The sequence below is a fragment of the Crocuta crocuta genome, unplaced genomic scaffold, assembly GCF_008692635.1.
Source record: "Crocuta crocuta isolate KB4526 unplaced genomic scaffold, BGI_CrCroc_1.0 scaffold253, whole genome shotgun sequence".
Taxonomy (NCBI): Eukaryota; Metazoa; Chordata; class Mammalia; order Carnivora; family Hyaenidae; genus Crocuta; species Crocuta crocuta.
This window is the reverse complement of record NW_027529451.1, coordinates 4,335,293-4,354,215: the sequence shown is the minus strand read 5'-3', so window position 1 is coordinate 4,354,215 and position 18,923 is coordinate 4,335,293. Positions and strand designations below refer to the sequence as shown.

Sequence of the window (18,923 nt, the reverse complement as noted above, 5' to 3'; positions counted from 1 at the left end):
CAGCATATATTTTAGTGACCTTGGTCTGCTGTCTAGTGGATAAAGAACCCATGTACCTGGGACTAGAGACCTGGCTTTTAATTTTAGTTCTTTCACCAGCTCAGTGTGATCTTAAGTCACTTAAGCTGTGTGTGTGTGTGTGTGTGTGTGTGTGTGTGTGTGTGTAAAATGTACATATAAAATCAGAAAGTTGAACTGAAAAAGTAAAACATGTTGGTAGCTTTGAGGTCTCATTTATTCATTAGGAATGGAAAAGCCAATTCATTTACCTCTGGATTTCTCTTCACGGGAAGCCAGGTAGCTGTAAAGTAACTGTTGAGCTGGACATTTGACTGTATGACAGTTTTCATTCATTGATATATCCCTGGTACCTGGAATAATGGCTGGCACACAAGTGTGCACTCACTAAATATTTGTTGAATGAAAGGATGAATTCCATAATTGCTAGTCTTTAAGGGAATGAGACTTCTTTCATTATCTGTGGGATTTAATGGGATCCAGGAGTATTATCCAGGCGAGAAGGCAAACAGACCATATTGCTGAGGGATTTTCTGGCAGTCTCCTGTAGGTTTTCACTAGAAAAATGCAATGGAACTATAAAAATACCCAGGCAGTGATAACCTGGTGCTGACTGAAGATGCAAATCATGACAGAGCAACCTCCTGGACCTTCTTTTGCTGAAAAACGTCTATTGGATCTTTGTGTGTGTGTGTTTCTTCCCTGTTGTGCAGAATGCCTGTGATTTTCTATGCATTTTCATTACCAATGACGTCTACATCATTTTTAAAAATCCTGTTTTGGAAATGGATTTTATTATTATGCTTAGTTCTGTCAATAACTATATACATACTTGATAACCCTAAAATGATTTCTATATGTTATTTTTGTGTGTGTATGTACTCGACTAGAACTTGGAGTGAATACATCTCCTCATAGAAATAAAGTAACAAATATCTGTGATTTGTAATTTCAAGCAGAATCCCGATGAGGCTTTTCATTTGCCCATGACTTTTGAGACTTGTAATGAACGTGTGACAATAAGGCGTGTCACTAACAATCCTCTTTATTGCTGGAGGCCATTATTTGCCGGTTTTTATTGCTTCATACCTCTTTTAGCTTTCTTACTCTTACATTCTTTCATGTCCTCACTTTTTTCTTTTGAAATTTTTTTCTTCAAACTCATAGTCTTTAGTTTTAAGAGTGATATTTGAAATAAATTTCTGAAGGCTTTTTGTTCCAGTGTCTCAGTCTCTCTGGTTCCTCCTCTGTCTGAGGACAAAGCATTTTTCTCAAGGCTTTACAATTTTTTTTTTTCCTCCAGGAATTGCATGCTTGCCTGAGTTTAAAATTTTTAGTGGCTCAGTCAGTTAAGCATCCGACTCTTGATGTTGGCTCAGGTCATGATCTCATGGTTCATGAGATGGATGCCTGCTTGGGGCTCTGCTCTGACCGTGTGGAGCCTGCTTGGGATTCTCTGTCTCCTTCTCTCTGCCCCTCCCCTGCTTGCATGTGCACACTTGCTCTCTCTCTCAAATTATTATACATTAAAAGAAATAAAATAACATTTGCAGTTTAAATTTGTAGTAATTTCCTGTATACCTTTTATGTCTTTTCTGCTTTTTTTAAGAGTAATGAATGAGTCAGAAGTACCAAGTGAGTTCTTTAGAAACTATGAATATCATTCATTGGCTTTTTATTTTATGAAATGATGGTCATTGATTATTGATCTCCCATAAACTGGGTTAGAAAAACTGGCAAGGTTTACTTGTCTTAAAAATCTTAATAATTCTTAAGCTTTTTGCCCATAAATTTACAGTTTTCTAATTAAGTTCAACTCTTGGTGGTAGGTGGGGATATGGTTGGGAATTGGAATTGTTTGGAGGAAACTTGTATTTTGGGGGGGGACAACATTGTTATTTATATATACTTTGGTAAATTACCCTGCACATTTTGGGGGTTAATATTCTGACATACAAATCAAGTTTTAGAACTCCTATCTATAGATTTGGGGTTCTTTGTATTACAGTGAAAGTGTATAGTAATTTTACAGTATTATGAATTGAAGTGTACTTTAAAAAAATTTTTTTTTAATGTTTTGTTTATTTTTGACAGAGAGAGACAGCATGAGCAGGGGAGGGTTAGAGAGAGAGGGAGTCACAGAATCCAAAGACAGGCTCCAGGGTCTGAGCTAAGCTGTCAGCACTCATATGCGGGGCTCGAACCCATGAGCTCGAACCAAGATCAGGACCTGAGCCAAAGTCGGACGCTTAACCGACTGAGTCACCCAGGTGCCCCTGGAATGTACTTTTCATTTTCTGAAGGATCAAAACCATGTGAATGAAGTTGACAGAGGCCCCAGGCAGGCCTACTAAAATGATGAAGGGCATGCAGCAGTCTTTAGTGTGGAGCAGTGTAGTAGATTTCAGCCCGAATCATGATCCAGGGACATGGTATCCAAACTTTGTTGTGCGCCAGAACCACACAAGGAGGTCATTGAACATAGAGATACTTGTTCTTTATCTCCGCCTACTGAGTCAGCATGTCTAACGTAGAGCGAGGGGAGGTGAATTTTAACAAGTTCTTTGTGTCTGGATTTATAATACATTAAAAAAATCTCTTAAAAATTTTTTTTAATGTTTATTTATTTTTGAGGGAGAGAGAGAATGAGTGGGGGAGAAGCAGAGAGAGAGAGAGAGGGAGACATGGAATCTGAGGCAGGCTCCAGACTCTGACCTGTCAGCACAGACCCTGATGTGGGGCTGGAACTCACACCGTGAGATCATGACCTGAGCTGAAGTTGGGCGACTGAGCCACCCAGGTGCCCCCCCCCACCCCCACCAAATCCCTTAAAGTAATAGCTTTATATCTCAATGAAAGTTGCAGTATCTTGGCATTTTCTCCTAGATACTTATGTAGGCATTTCCTGTGAATGATTCTTCTATACAACCATAATACTGTTTAGGATACAGTTAAGTCTTCACTTCAGTTTTAATTAGGAAACTAATAAATATTTGTTTCTGTGCTCCTAAGGCTTATCTAATTAATCTAGTAGAAAGCATTTTTTTGTAGAAACAGAATAGTGTCCTCATTTACTTCGGTAAAAATGGGAGCATTTTTGGTGGGTTATACACTGGTGCTTGCTGTTTTCATGGAGTATCTCCTTCACCATGCACCAAGATAGATAGGTAAATGACTTTCACAACATTGTATTCACATGGTTAAAATGTCAAAGCAATGTAAACAATAATAAATTCATAAGTCTACCTCTACTGCCACGGGTAACAAGTTTTACTGCTTTCTTATATGTCCTGGTGTTTAGTTAAGCAAAATCAGATGTTCCTATTCTGAGGATTTTCTTACACAGAGAGTAGCGGACCATATATATGGTTCTCTACCTTGGTGTATTTCATTTTATATTAGATCTTAGATATTTTTCATGCCAGTATATAGAGTGTCCTCATTTCCTTCCCCCTCCCCCCCCCCNNNNCTGTATTCCATTGGTGCATAGCCATACATCCATTAAAGGACTCTTGGATTGTGTCCAGTCTTTTCCCGTTAGAAGCTGCAATAAGTAAATAACCTTGCACATGTGTCATTTCATACACAGAGAGTTTGAACTTTCTTTATGGCTTTTTAAGGCTAAGTCTTAAATCTGTTGTCTTCTTTGTTAAGGAACACTTGTACTCTGAAGAGTTACCTTATTTTACAAATAGAAATGGAATAGAAATCTGAAATTAAGGCAAAATACTTTTCTTAAGATTAGAGTGAGTCAGTCTTACATTGACATTCTTTGGGTGCTTTTTTAATTGTTCCCCATATTTTAATTTTCTCAGTGCCTTAGCATTATTTCATTTTAGGAAGGCTTCATAGGCATGGCTTATGTCACTTATCTGATGTTAAGAACATTTTGGTGTCAGGGGTTGCTCTTTGCTGTTACTATTTTTAGTTTTCCACTATATTCTTGGAGTTAAAAAATGAGGAAGAGTTTTTTTCTAGATGCTAATGTAAAACTAAGTGATATTTTAACAGATAGAAATTTGAATTCATTCTTTTTAAATTACTAAAATTAAACATTTGTTGCAAAAAAAAGACCAAACTACAGACTACATGTCTCTGTAATTGCTTTCCTAATCAACAGTATGAGGTGGTGTTAGCAGTTTCAAAGTTAGCCTTCCAAAGAATTATTATGTACATATATTTTTTGTATATATAAATGCAAATATAGTTTCTATAGTATATTAACATACTTTATGTTATATGAAGCATTATCCTCAAATGATAGGATTTAAAATGCAATATATTTAATTCAGAAATGTATTGCCCCCTTGAAGCATTGATGGCTTTGTTCTAGCGATTTTCAATATTTATCTATATGCAGCCTCAATACTTTTGTTGAATTACTCGTAATCTGTCAAGATGACCAATTTGTGTGGCCTCCTTAATGCAAACGCATTTATAGCAGTTTGCCTTTTTGATCCATGTTGCACAGCTGTTGAAAAGCTCCAAAAAATTTTTAAGAGAAGGGAAAAATGCAGATGACCCCTCGCCCCCACCCCCGCCCTTTCTTTACAGAGCTAGTATTGTAGATTTTTAGACTTTTAAAATTTGAACTTTAGTTTCTTCTACAAGTGACACATGAAAACGTTCTTGTTGAAAACCTAGTTAGTCACAATAAAATCTTACTTGGCTTTAGTTAAGGCTTCACAGACACTGTGGAATGGGGGCAAGCTGGGTGGGTCATGAGGGGGATGTGCTGATGGACACCCTTTTTTTCAGCAAGCCACTTTTTGGACATGTTGGGAGGATTTTTGTATGATAGATGTTTAGATGCCCGACTTAAGCTATTTTTGAGTATTAGCTGATAGTGTTGGTAATACATATAAACATGTAAGAATTTCTCTGTAGGAAAGAAAAGAAGTTTTTTTGGTTAGGAGTAAGAGAGAAATGGTTTGCTTCCTAGCTTCTTATCTTGGCAATTGTTCCTGCTAAGGTAAGTTAAGAATGGGAGCAGTTAATCCCTGTAAGAATACACAGTATGCTACCTCTTGGATAATTGTCTTTTAGAAGAATGCTTGTCTTTTGTACCTGGGTATGAAATCACTGGAGGAGAGCTACACATTTCAGCATGTGACATGGTTAAGGGGTGGTGATTACCAATTACTCTTTCTTATTTGTTTGTGTGTATTTCTATATTTCCTACTCTAGCCTTTCCTCATTACTAAGGGTGTATGATTGTTGTGCAGCCATTTGAAGAGCCATAAATAGTGTTTGCTTTTGGTCTTCTTTGTTAGTCCATTATATGAAAATATCTTGCAGTCTACACAGCTTGCTTCTCACCCCTTTGGATATGGATCCTTAGTAAGTCCGTTAGCTTCTCTGAGTTTTCTATATTAAATTGAACACCAGTCCTTCAAGTCATATACAACAGCCTCTTGATAGCCAAATCCATCTGATTATAGATTTGGATATCTAACCTTCAGAAAGTGAGTTTGGGTATCGAGATCTGCATTGTCTTGATGTATTGTCTCTGGGTCTGAGTTTTGGGAAGCACATAATAGAGTTTGGGTAGCAGGGGGTTTGTTTAAAAAAATGAATCAAATTGGTTCAGTTTCTGTACTTACAAATAAGAGAACCTAGACACAGAGTTTAGATAATAAGGAACACTTGTGTATTAATCTACTGTATACATTGAAAAAAGGTATACACAAAAGTGTGAGATCGTAGATCAGAAGTTGGAGGAGACTTCAAAAGATATTTTAACCAACTTCCTATTTGATTCTTTCATAAACTAGTCTTTCATTTTATGCTTGGACATTGGAAGTGATTAGAAGCTAACGGTGTTACGGTTCTTTCTGGTTTATTCTAAGTGTTAGAGGAGATCCTGGACCGTAAGATCAACCATAAAATGGGAATGGCTGAAAATGTGTCTTGTAAAACTTGAAAAGTGCTATAATTGGGTGGATAAAAAAGTGACTTCTAGAAAAGTAATATTCAGTGGACCATTAATAATGTTGTAACGAATGTTGTTATTATTGTATTGTTTAATTCTCTTATCTCCAGTGGTCTCTGTTGCCTGCAGAAGTACCACTTATAGCATGAGGACCTTCAAAGAGAATGCATTAGATTCATTTTCTTTCTTGGAAGCTCTTTACTGTCCCACTTTTTGAAGGTTTGTACTACTTGGATTCCACCTGAGCCCAGAACACTGTCCATTTCCTGTTGCCCATTCTTTGTCTGCTTTGAACAACTGGATTCAGGTTATCCACCTCTTTCTTCTTCATCAAGCCCCTAGCCCCTTCTTAGGTCATTTCTGGGTCTTTAGCCTCTTCCTGGACCATACCTTTCCTGGCACTCATCTTTTGCTTTGATTCTTTGGCAGAAGCATTATAGGATGGGGCCCCTCTGGTGTGATTGGTTTGCTGAATGAGATTTCATATCTTGGGTTCCTCAGTTCCTCAGTTCCCTTCTCCACTGTTGCCTCATTGTACACTGTTCTCTAGTATCAAAATGGAATAGACTTTTCTGAGGAACTGAAGTGCTAACTTGTCCATCCAGTCTGGGTGCACCTGTTGAGACGTGGTGGTCATCGTGTTAGGCAAGGTGCAAGGCCTCCTAGCACTGGTAAAGGTTGGCCAGGCCAAATGTGCCCTTGCACTGCTGCAGTTGACTCATGCTGGGCCTGGGTCCAGAGTGGGCTACAGCTCAAATTGAAGACTTTTTGATGGAAGGGAATTTGCTCATCTGTTTCTATCTGTGGCACAGAATCTTGAGCATAATGATGTGTTAGAGTGAAATAAGTCAGGCAGAGAAGGNGGGAAGGGGAAGGGGGGGTGATGGGCATGGAGGAGGACACTTGTGGGGATGAGCACTGGGTATTATATGGAAACCAACTAGACAATAAACTATTAAAAAATGTGTCTTTCAAAGTTAAGTAAGAAGCTGAGAAGGGAAGTTAAAGCTAAAATTTTATTCTTTTAAAAACAGTCTCTGCGATATTTCACAATATAGAATTTTCTTTTTGTTGAGCTGAGGAAGGGAACAAATTTGAAGGTAGACTTAGACAAGTCCAAGTTAGGATCTCCTTAATGGTTAAATTGTGTCATGGCTTTTTCTTTGCAGAGTAATAAATAAAAAGGTCTTGTAACTTTGATCGGCTCTTGATTAATTTGCAATTGGAAATGGTGCTACATATTTAGTCTATAGACTCATTTTCGACCATTTTATGTGGAACCATAATACAATCCAATATAGCTGGATTAAGTGTTTACTTTTAATTAGAGGCCCCAAGAGCAAAGAGCAATAAAGAAGACATTCCATATTGGTATCCCCCTCATCCCCAGTTTTCTTGCGTTTCTGATCTGGATGGTCTTTCTGTTGAAGCAAATATATGTACCAGTTACTTAGTAATTTGTCATAGAAAACCAATTAAAAATTATCACCTCAATTCTTACCAGGAAATTTTTTGAATAGCCCTCTTTGGATTGGGGAAAAAAAAAAAGCATATAAGCATAGTTTAAAAAGAATGCAGTTAGCTATAATAGGAATTCAGTTCTTTGAGAGGAAGGTAATCCGTTACCTTTTTTTTTTTTTTAACTATTTCAAATAATGCCCCTGTTCATAGAAGGTCCTTGGGATATTGATGTCATGATGAGTAAATGAGAATAATTTCATTTTAGGGTCCTGATGAGGAAGCTGTTGTGGATCTTGGCAAAACCAGCTCAACGGTGAACACCAAGTTTGAAAAAGAAGAACTAGAAAGTAAGTTTGTTTAAAATAACCTATGCTTAGCACATAAGTTACTAATGAAAGTTTGTTGCTTTTCTTTAAATTTCACCTGCTATTTGAGGAAACTTTGTTATTGTTGTGAGGTAGAGCCTACATTGGGGAGAATGTTTTAACACTTTACTAAATATAGCTTGAGGGGTAATACAGCAAACACCCAGGTAACCATAATCATATCTGTTCATAGAACATTCCTTGATTATCTCTGTTGAAAGTATTGGCATAATGTAGATTTCAGAGTATGATTTTCAGATTTCATTGGTGGTTACCATTACTTACCTTGGGAAATTAAAATACCACAGTTACAAAATCAGTTGATTCTTTTTTTCCCCCCGTTTCTAGCAGGCTAGGTGATACGTGTTTTTAGCAAACTAGAGCGCCAGGCTAATAAGCCCTGGTTATCATCAGTTGTCATCTAGATGTTGATATTCTAGGTCTGTTACATCAGCCTTTTGAAGTGCTGTAGTAACCTCAGCACAGAATTATGGAGCAAATGAATTAATTGCTAGTCTGTCTTCCAGGAACAAGTCCTGGTGAACGGTTTCTTCTTTTTTTTCCTTCTGAAATAATTTTAAATTTACAGGAGAGTTGCAAAGATAGTACAGAGGGTTCCTCTATACACTTCACCCAGCTTTTAAAAATTTTAACATTTTATGTGGCCATCGTAAGTTAATGAAAATGAAGACATTGATATTGGTATATTTCTATTAACTAGACTACAGATTTTATTCAGAGTTCACCAGTTTTTCTCCTGATATGCGTTTTCTGTTCCAGGATCCAGTTGAACAGCTCAGGATCGGATAGTACATGTAGTTAGTTGTGCCATCTCCTTGGCCTCCTCTGTGACAGTTTTTCGGTCCTCCTTGTTTTTCATGACCTCGACGTATTTGAAGGGTAGTGGTTAGATACTTTGTAGAATGTCTCTATGTTTGGGTTTGTCTAATGTCATCATATGAACAGACTGAGATGGGGAGCAAACCACAGAAGCAACATGCTTTTTTCAGTGTGTCATGTCGGGGGACAGGTGATACCAATGTGACTTGGTGATGTTAACCTCAAATACTTGGTTAGGGTGGTGTTTGTGGCAAATGTCTTGATAGACTTATTTTGGGGTCTTTTGGAAACTACATTTTTAAGTTATAGCTTCTTGTGAAAGCTGGTACCATATGGGGGCATTAATCTGCTGCTTTTAAAAAGGAGATGAAAAGAGGCAAATAAGTGTTCTCCATATTTACTTTATGAGAAGAAAGAAAGCCCTATTTTTAAAAATTCACTTGGTTTTTTACTTTTTTAATTTTTTAGTGTTTATTAATTTTTGAGAGAGAGAGTGCGTGAGAGCAAGAGTGCATGAACAGGGGAGGGGCAAAAAAAGAGACACAGATCTGAAGCAGTCTCTGAGCTGTCTGCATAGAGTCCAATGCAGGGCTCGAACCCATGGGCTGTGAGATTATGACCTGAGCTGCAGTTGGATGCTCAATCAGCTGAGCCACCCAGGTGCCCCTAAAATTGACTTTAAAAGTCTAGGCTTACTAAGGGCTTCTAGAAGGAACCTCAGTTATTTAGAAGCTTATGGTTAGATCCTGTGAATTCCAGGGACTAGGGCAGCAATAATTTTGTCAATTAAAATGTACAGTGAATCCATCATTTAGCATTTAATGTCACCCCTCAAATATGTGCAACCCGGAACGTGAAGAGTGACTTAGTTACACGTTTTTTTGCTTCCCTTGGTTACCCCAGAGCCTTTAGGTGTACTGTATGTATCTAAATTTTAGTATCAAGTCTGAGGAAGAGATTAAGTTTATCTCAGAGTTTGACTGAATAGGTCTTTGACAGAACAAAGTTAAATGTTAGAGAAAAAGGAAAGAAAAAATTATAACAGAGGACACCAAGGGTGATAATAAAAGCCCAATAAACAATAAGGCTTGATCTCCCAGTCTCTGGATTCTGGCATATTCCTGTTTACTTATTCTTTCTAAATTAGAAACTGCTATAATTTATTTTTATTTTGGTGTATTGGGGCTGTGTGCCAGAACCCATTAGTACTAATTGGAATACAACTTTGTAATTCCCAGGGCACAGTGATGAGAATTTGACTCTTTAGTTTCCATTCTTCTGTAGTGTTCAGAAGAAAATAGTTGCACTAAAATTAAACAGAAATCATGAGTTTTGTTCTAATTTTTTTTTTACTTTTCTTATTGAAATACAGTTTGTTTTACATAAATTTAATATTTCAGTGTATAATTAGTGGTGCCTGGGTGGTTCAAGTAGTGAAGGTCCAACTCTTGATTTCAGCTGAGGTCATGATCTCACGGCTGTGAGATTGAGCCCTGTGTTGGGGTCTGGGCTGAGCATGGAGCCTTCTTGGGATTCTCTCTCTGCATCTGTCTCTGCCCTTACCCTGCTTGTGCTCACTTCCTCTCTCTTCTCTTCTCTCTCAAAATAAAGAAAAAAACATTAAAAAAAAAAATAAAGTGTGTAATTAATTCTTTAAAGTATCTTCACTGTGCTGGGTGGCCATCATCCCTTTGATTCCAGAACATTTTCATCATTGCCCCCCCTACCCCAGTGCTACAGAAATGATTTTGAATTTTGTGATTTTCTGGTAAAATTTTAAAAAATTGATAGTTGATTTCTATAATTTAAAAAAAAATCTAGGGCCTACCATGAATTAGTCAGAGTGTTGGGTACTGGAAGACGTTTAAGCAGCTAGTTTTAATCCATTGTATTTCTATTGGTCTAGTTCTCTTTACCTTTAAATGTGATTATTTAGTTTTCTGATATTAATATATTGGCAACTGAAAACAAGAAATCAAGAGTGTCACCTTTTTCAAACTTAGCTGGGTATGTGTGTCTTGAGCAATTCAAATTTTTTGCTGCTCTGGTTATTTGTAAATGACTGCAGAATTGCTAGCAGTATTGATTTTGGGGTTATAAATAAATTTTAGCGAGTTGGCAAATTGGAAAATAAAGAATTCACAAATAATGAGAATTCGCTGTACTTTCAAATGTCATGTAAAGATGAAGATCTTGAGTTTCTTGAGGTATTTATTTTCTGACCATCTTAATGGAACTTGTTAGGAAAAGAGTGTCCTTAACTATTCATATTTTAGCATGTTACTTTTTAAATGCGCATAATGGCAAAAAGCAGCTCTGTGCCAGAAGGCTTTTGCATGATTGCAATTTAGTTAAATTTGTATCCCACCACCCCTTTCACTTCACACAGCTTATATAGAAACTTTACTTAAACCATTTAAGAAATCAAGTTCATGCCTCAGTATTTGACATAGTGCTGCTAGCTGTCTAGTTCCCCAATTAAGTTTTACTTAGCGGGTGAAAGCATAGACTGCCTTTCATAACTGTTTTGTTGGTTACAGTACAAACTCAGAATAATGCATCATCAGCAGTAGCTTTTTATATCCCAGAAGCATATGATAACCATATTGCATTGCTTTCCCTTTCAGTGTAACAATTTATGCCCTTTAATTAGATTATTTGGACCATTTACATTTAGTGTAACTTTCAGGAATTTGGACCTTACTGATTAGGGATTTTTAAAACTTTGCAATTAATAAATATTTATAAATGTCCATTTGTGAATATTGATTATTATCATTAAGATATATCTCTTAAGGATCTCTGTCAACTAGGGTTGACATTAAATGTAGATGGAATAAATTTATGTTTGCATAGTATGATTTCAGATAGGCCAAGCTCTTCTTTCTAGAAATATGTTTGTAGTTGTGCATACTAATGCTTACAAAAGTAACCTGTTTATTTAGTATGTTTCTCAGTCAGTGGTATTAACCCATGATGTAACATTCTATTTAGTGCTCCGTAAGATAAAAGAACAGGAAATAACACTGTTTATTGCATGAACTTACATATAATTCTTTTTTATCAAAGTAAATTTTGGTATATTTTTGTGTAATTACTTTTTTCCCTTTTTGAAAACTAGTAACGTTTCTCTACTTTTGGTTAGGTCATCGAGCTGTTTATATTGGTGTTCACGTCCCGTTTAGTAAAGAGAGTCGTCGGCGTCATAGGCACCGTGGACACAAACATCACCACCGGAGGAGAAAAGATAAAGAATCAGATAAAGAAGATGGACGGGAGTCTCCTTCTTATGGTAAGAGAAGACAGTAGTTCTCTGTAAACACATTAAAATTCTTTCCTGGAAAGCTTTGTTAAAAAAAAAAAAAAAAGTGGAATATTTTCTTTCTTAAATTTTATATTTGTGGTAATTTTGACATAATTTTATAAAGCTTGAAGAATACTAATTGAAGTAGTATTTTTTCTGTAAGAAAGATACTTACTTTATAGGCTAAGATCTACTTGGGAGAAGTGAAAAAAGGTAGGGACTTTGTTTTGTTCATCGTATTTATTCCAGCTTCAGGATCATAAAATTTGAGTCTTGACATGTATGCTTTAATTTGGTGCGGTTTTATTTCCTTTTTCTATTATCGATCTCATTGTTTATATATGCAGGGAACAAATATCTGGAATCTTCAGGCTCCTGGATGAGATTTTTTTTTTTAATTTTTAAACACATTTCTTGGCTAGAAATTTTTATCCCTTAAGTTGAACTACTTGGTTATCTGTGCAGAAAAGAGTGCTCTGATTTGATAGTATTGTCTATGAAAGGACAAGATTTTTGTTTGAAAGTAGAAAAATATAGAAGTGCCAATAGACAGGAAATCAGAAAAGGCATGGTGTAGAGGAAAGAGAATGTTATAATAAATATTGATAGTACTGATTTAAGTGGCCCTGAGAACTGTGAACGGTGAGAGCCAGAAGAAACAGAACAGTCTGAGGAGGACCTTTAAGGCATTGCAGGTAGTGGACATAGAAGGCATCAATATTTTTTTAGGATGTAGTGGCCCTACACAGCCATCTCTACATGGGTCCTAGAGTGTGTATTAAGAAAGTTAGGTGAGCAGTACCCTGTCAGCACTTGTGTGCAATGCTAAAGCAACGTTTTTGTGAAGAAGAGGGAATTCCTATGTGTAATTCCTCTACAGCGTAAATATGATGCTTTGCCAATTCTGTGCTAAGCATTCCACCAAACTCTCGACATAATGCTCTTTGATTTAAATCTGTCTGCACTTTTAATCTCATTTAATTTATTTTTAGTTTTTATTTTAATTCCAGTTAATGTACAGTGTTACTCTAGTTCCAGGTGTGTGGTATAGTGATTCAGCAATTCCATACATTACCCAGTGTTCATCATGATCAGTACATTCCTTAATCCCCATCACCTATTTCACTCATCCCTCTAATCCCTTCCCCTCTGGTGACCATCAGTTTGTTCTCTGTAATTAAGAGTCAGTTTCTTGGTTTATCTCTCTCTCTTTTTTTTTCCTTTTGCTCTTTTGTTGTATTTCTTAATTTCCACCTATGAGTGAAATCATTATGGTATGTGTCTTTCTCTGACTTACTTCACTTAGCATTATACTCCGGCACTATCCATGTCATTGCAAATGGCAAGATTTTATTCTTTTTTATGGCCCAGTAATGTTCCATTGTCTGTGTGTATATATATACTATATATATACTACATCTTTTTTATTCCTCTCTGCACTTTTTAAAAGACAGATACTGTTTTCATTGTAGGTGGAGACATTTCAGCTTAGAGAGACTAAATGTGATGGGAATCTCTTAAAAAGCTGTACTAAAAGATCATACATGGCCTAGTACATGATGGCCTAGTATACTATTAAGTGGTCACAGAGTTAACAAAAGTCCTATAGGTAGCAAAGGAAAAACTGATACTAATTTCAGAAAGGATCACTAGTGAACTTTGATGCTACTAAGTAATTTAGAAGTATTTTTCTGTTCTATAGGATGCATCCATCGAGTTTAGTATATCTTATGCTATTCTGAGTAGATCAATATGCTTCTCTAATTCATGTGAATAAAAACGTACATAATATTTTTATAGGATTCTGCCTACTAAATTATAAATATAATTTGGTAGGTGGTTTGATGTTTCAAGCTAAGTTACGACATTTGAAGTCTAAATTTAGTGGTTTGAAGAATTTGGTGGAGGAAATGTTTGTGACTTAATGAAACTTTCTTATCCTTAGAAAAGTTTTATGCCACTGGAGTAGGTTTATTTTGGTTTTAACTGCTAATATGTATCCAAGAAATTGCTTTGGATGATATCTCTTCTTTCTTGCCCCCAGTCTTCTAAATGTAGATTACATAGAACTTTGTTTCTGGACATGATGGAATAGTATGAATTCAATTTCCCCTCTCATTTTAAATATTAGAAAAATAGACAAAATATATTAAACAGTAATTTTCAGGCATTGGACAACAGACAGTTTCTAGGCCACAGCACAGCAAGGGGAATTTGGAACAGAACCTTCCTTGCAGGCTCTCAAAATTAAGACAGAGATTGGAATTTGGGAAGGCCAAAGAAGCTAGTCAGGTGTGGAATGCCAGAGAGTAGAGCGCTACACACAGAGAGGATTCCAAAGGTCGAAGAAGGGTCCTTTTGAATTTTGGTTGAGTACTAGTCTAGGCCAAAGGAGGCCTGAGAAATAACCATCAGAAAGCAGTAGACTAAATTGTTCTTGGATTTCACCTAAGACTGGGAATAGGGTGTGTTCCCATCAGTCAGAGTGGAAAGACCTTGACCCGCAGGGCATTGTGTAGAGTTCTCAGAAGGTTATTGCCATAATAGTGGGTCTTAATTAGTTTTGCACTAAAAGCTGCAGTAGATCTGCTCCAAAAATTTTTAAAGCAGATCTTGAAAGAATTAAATTAAATTAAAGGTCTTTGCTAGGGTAAAATATAACACTACTAAAAGAAATACTATAAAATCTAGCACTTAAACATGTAAAATTCACAATATCTGAAATCTCCAAATTACTTGAAATATGAAAAGTAGGAAGATATGAGCCATAACCAAGAGAAATAAATCAATAGAAACAGATCTAGAAATGAGAGAATGGATGGAATTAAAAAACAGTATATTAAAGCAACTATATTTGTTTTGAATGTTTAAGAAGATAGAGGAAAATGTAACTGTGATGAATAGGGAGTTTGAAAATGTAAGAAGGCCCAAATAGAACTTCTAGAGATGAAAAATATGGTATCTTAAATGAAAAATACCCTAGGTAAGAGTAACAGAAGATTTGACTCAATAGAAAAAAAGGATCAGTGATTTTGAAGACAATACTGATAGAAACTACCCGAAGTTAAACAGAAAAGCCTGAAGTAAATAAATAGAGTATCAGTAATTTGTAGAACAATATCAGTTAGTCTAACATAAGTATAATTGGAGTGCCAGAAAGGAGGGTGGCAGAAAAAAAAATTTGAAGAAATAAGAGTTGAAAATTTTCTAAGTTTAATGAAAACTCTGAACACACAGGTTCAAGGAGCTCAACAAAGCTCAAGAAGAAATATGAAGAGAACCACACAAAGGCACATAAAAATTAAATTGCTGGAACTGGGGTGTATCAATCCTAAATGAATATGCATGTAGTAAAAGCTTCAAAATACATGAAGCAAACTGATAAAATTGAAGAGAGATCAATTTATAGTTGTTGGATACATTTATAAGGTTTTAGATTTTAACTCTTTTCTCAGTAATGACTACAACAAGTTAAGAAAATCAATAAGTATATAGAAGATCCAAATAATATTCTCAATGGATTGATATTCATATTCATTGAGGCCTCCATGCAACAAAAGCAGAATAAACATTTTTAACAAGTACAAATGAAATGTTTCCCGAGGTAGATTATATTCTAGTCCATAAACAAGTCTTAATACATTTAAAAGATTGAAAGTGTATTCTCTGACCACAGTGGAGTTAAATTACAAAAAAATCAAGAAAAATCCCCAGATATTTGGAAATTAAACAAGATGCTTTTCAAAAACCCGTGGGTTAAAAGCAGTCACAACAGAAATTAGAAAATATTCTGAACTCATAAAAATAGAAACACAGTACTGGCAAGAATTGAAATAAAATCTTGCAAAGTGAGGACATACTTCTGGTGTGCAGTTTCATTTAGCATGGTACTTTGCAAAGTTAGGACTGCCCATATATATTGAGAATTGTTAGATGCAACCAAAGCAGTGCATAGAGGAATATTTATAGCCCTTAATGCTTATATTTGAAAAGAAAGATCTGAAATCAGTGACTTAACGTTTCTAACTTAAGAAACTAAGAGAAAACATAGAACATATTAAACTAAAGTAAGGAAAACAAAAGAGAAATTAAACTAAAGCAGAAATGAATAAAATAAAAATCAGAAAAATAATAGCAGAAATCAATTAACCTGAAATCTGATTCTTTGAAAAAAAAAAACAGTAAAATTGATAAACTTGTAGCTAGAGTGATTAGGAGGGAAAAAAAGAGAAATAAATTACCAGTAACTGAATATTTTTGTACATATACTACAGATATCAAAAGACTAATGAAGGAATATTATGAATGATTTTATGCCAACAAAATTGATAATTTTGATTATCATTGATAATGAGGAGATTCCTTAAGAATAATAGCTACTAAAAATTGATAACCTAAATTACCCTATATGTATGAAGAAATTTGTAGTTTAAAACAGTTCAACAGTGAAAATGTACTCCCAAAGCTTTCATGGATGAATCCAATCAAGCATGTAAGGAAGAAATTATACAGACTGCCAGAAAATTGAAGATGAAGGGACAGTTCCTAACTCATTTTTATGAATCCAGCATTACCTTGATACAAACACTAGATACAGATGTTACAAGAAAATAAAACTACACACTAAATATTTCCCATGAATGTAGTTTCAGAAATTCTAACAAACTAAAAAGATATTTTATACATCAGTATAAGAGGATACTGTATTATGACTGTGTTTGGGGGCAGAGGGGAAGTAAGTTCTCTCAAGATATGTACCTATTTCTAATATCTGGAACCTGTGAATGTTGATCTTAGAGCAAATTTTGAGTTTACAGATTATGATTAAGTTAAAGATTTTGAGGTGGGAAGATTATAGTGGATGATATAGATGGGCCAGTTGTAATCACAGGGGTCCTTATGTAAGAGGCAGTCAAAGATCAATGAAGCAGTAGATGTGACAGCAGAAGCAAGGGGTTGTAGTAAGGGGCGGGGTTCAGACCCAAAGAATGTAGGCAGCTTCTAGAAGCTAGAAAAGGTAAGGAAATGGATTTTCCCCGAGAGCCTGCACAAGGACCGACCCCATGATGTTAGCACTGTAAGACTCATTTTTGATGTCTGGTCCCCAGAACTACATGAGAGAATAAATTTGTGTTTACACCACCAAGCTTGCGGTAATTCGTTACAGCAGCAATAGGAAATTAATGTGATAACCGTGTGGAAAAGCACGGTTGGTGTAAAATTTAAGTATCAATATAAGTATCTCTATTTATGCTATAAAGGAGAAAAGCCTTGTATTTATCTCAATCGGTACAGAAAAAGCCTTTTGACAAAATTCCACCCTCATTCATGATAAAACTCTCGGCAAACAAGGAATAAGAGAAAACTTCCTCAACCAGATACAGAGCATCTATTAAAAAAAGCTTTGATAGCGTCACGCTTAGTGCTGAAGAGATGGAACGCTTTCTCCTCCTGATTTGGAGAAAGGCCAGGTTGTTCTATGCCGCTTCTATAGAACATAGTACTGGACGGCCCAGCCTGTGTATAAGGCAAGAAAGAAATTTAAAGGCCTATGGCTTGCAAAGGAAGAAGTAAAACTATCTTTATTCACACATACAGGATCATGTATCTAGTAAATCCTAAGCAAATCTATGAAACTGCAGAAGTAAGTGGGTTTAGCAAGGTTGCAGTATACGCAGTTACATTTCTATGTATTTCTCTAGTAGCAGCAAACAATCAGAAATTGAAATTAAAAAAATACCACTTATAGTGGCACCAAAAGTACTGCTTGAAGATAAATCTGATGAAGGAGTTGTAAAACCTAGATGTTGAAAGTTTGAAAACATCAGTAAGTTCAGTCACCGTATGTTTCAATGTGTCCTGCATATTCCTGTTTGATTTTCTTTTCTTTTTTTAAAGTTTATTTTATTTATTTTGAGAGACAGTGTGTGAGCAGGGAAGGACAGAGAGAGAGAGAGGGAGAGAGAATCCCATGCAGGCCCTGGCTCCAGCACAGAACGTGCCATGGGGCTCGGACCCATGAACCTGAGCTGAAGCCAGGAGCCTAACTGGCTGAGCTACCCAGGCACCCCCTGTTCGATTTTCTTACTCTGTTCTCTACATCTCTGAACCTTTTGTGTTTCCCATCTTTTTATTTGTCATTGATGCATTCTGTCCAGTTTCTTCAGATCTGTCTTTTCCTACGTGAATTCCTTCCACTCTTTAACCTGTTCATTGCACGTGAAGTGCCTGGAGGGGGTGTTTACTTTGGTGTAAGTTTTGAGTGTGATTCCATATCTCATGTTCAGCAGGTTTTGATTTTGTTTGCCATGGATGCTTTTGGTTGTTTGGTGGCCGCAGGGCTTTTAACTGTCCTGAACTAGGATTTACACTACTTTCTCTAGAGAGCCTGTACTGTGTAGGTAGTTGAAGTTCAGATGCCACAAGTACGGTATCTGTTTCTTAACAGTGAGTGTCCTGCCTCCCTAACCTCAGCTGACAGAGTTTTACTTCTCTGTGATAGTAGGAGAGGCCAGTTCCTGTAGCCCCTAGGTTTGCTTTCTCTCATCATGTTTTGGACCTTGGGATTTTCCTTTTTCACTCTCGAACTTAGCTACCTATTACATATTTTAAAAACTTCTTTTAGTCTAACACGTTCCTATATTTTGAGTGAGAAGAGAGTTCTCTCTTTGAGCATAGTGTTCTGTGGTTTTGGATGTTGCTCATTTTTATTTGTTTTTACATCAGTTAAAAGATTAGTTTCACTTGTTTATTGATTTTTTTTTAAAGATTTTATTTTTAGGTAACCTCTACACATAGCATGGGGCCCGAACTTACAACCTGGAGATTCAAGGGTCAAATGCTCTACCAGCTGGGCCAGCCAGGCCTCCCTCACGTGTTTATTTTTAACATAGAACTTTGCTTTTTTTGTCTGTGGCGGTGACCTCGCCGTGATATTCTGTGTGTCTGGACTGTTGGTTCTTGTGTCCTTCCAGGTTTATAGTGTTTTAATAAAAGAGTTTCG

General features: G+C 36.1%; 1 protein-coding gene across 4 annotated transcripts in view; it reads left to right on the top strand.

The window, feature by feature from the left end:
* The first annotated feature begins 7,667 nt into the window (after positions 1 to 7,667).
* SLC4A7 (solute carrier family 4 member 7) overlaps positions 7,668 to 18,923 on the top strand; it is a 64,207-nt gene continuing 52,951 nt past the window's right edge. For all 4 annotated transcript variants that reach the window (XM_077760740.1, XM_077760739.1, XM_077760738.1 and 1 more), the window contains exons 1-2: positions 7,668 to 7,758; positions 11,762 to 11,908. The gene's annotated coding sequence lies outside the window, so the exon portion shown is untranslated. The remainder of the gene's footprint in view (positions 7,759 to 11,761; positions 11,909 to 18,923) is intronic.